Raw genomic sequence first — 533 nt, forward strand, 5'->3', positions numbered from 1 at the left:
TTCCCAACACACAGCAAAGTCTGAGTTGGCATCTACTGAACCCCTATAGGCTTACAGAACTGCCCCTGTGAACGCTCCAGCAGCTGTCAAGCAGCTGATGGCTGTGAGTGGGCAGGCACCTATGCAAGAGTTGTGTGTGCACATCAACACCACAGCAAGTAGCTGCTCAAGTCTCCTCAAGACTGGGATCTCGTAATAACTTCGTATAGCATACATTATGCGAAGTTAAACGTAGCACGGCGGAGGCACAGCCGCCACACGGCCGCCCGCTGGGCCGCGGCCGCCGGAGGAAACGAGTTGCGCCGGAGCTCCGCCGGCCCCGGGCGGGCACTGCCCTGCGGCGCAGCGCAACTTCGGCTCCGGATGGAAGTTGCGTCCCAGGAGCTTCGGAACAGGGAATTACGCGACGGCTGACAGTAAAGTAATGTAATTGCGCCGTCGCCATGACAACACGCTGCTCTCTTTCTGTTTAATTCGCTTATTTCGGCGCCCTCCCGAAGGGCCGCCCCGCGCCCGCCCTCCCGTTCCCGGAC

This window comes from Meleagris gallopavo, chromosome 5 (assembly GCF_000146605.3).
Source record: "Meleagris gallopavo isolate NT-WF06-2002-E0010 breed Aviagen turkey brand Nicholas breeding stock chromosome 5, Turkey_5.1, whole genome shotgun sequence".
Lineage (NCBI taxonomy): Eukaryota > Metazoa > Chordata > Aves > Galliformes > Phasianidae > Meleagris > Meleagris gallopavo.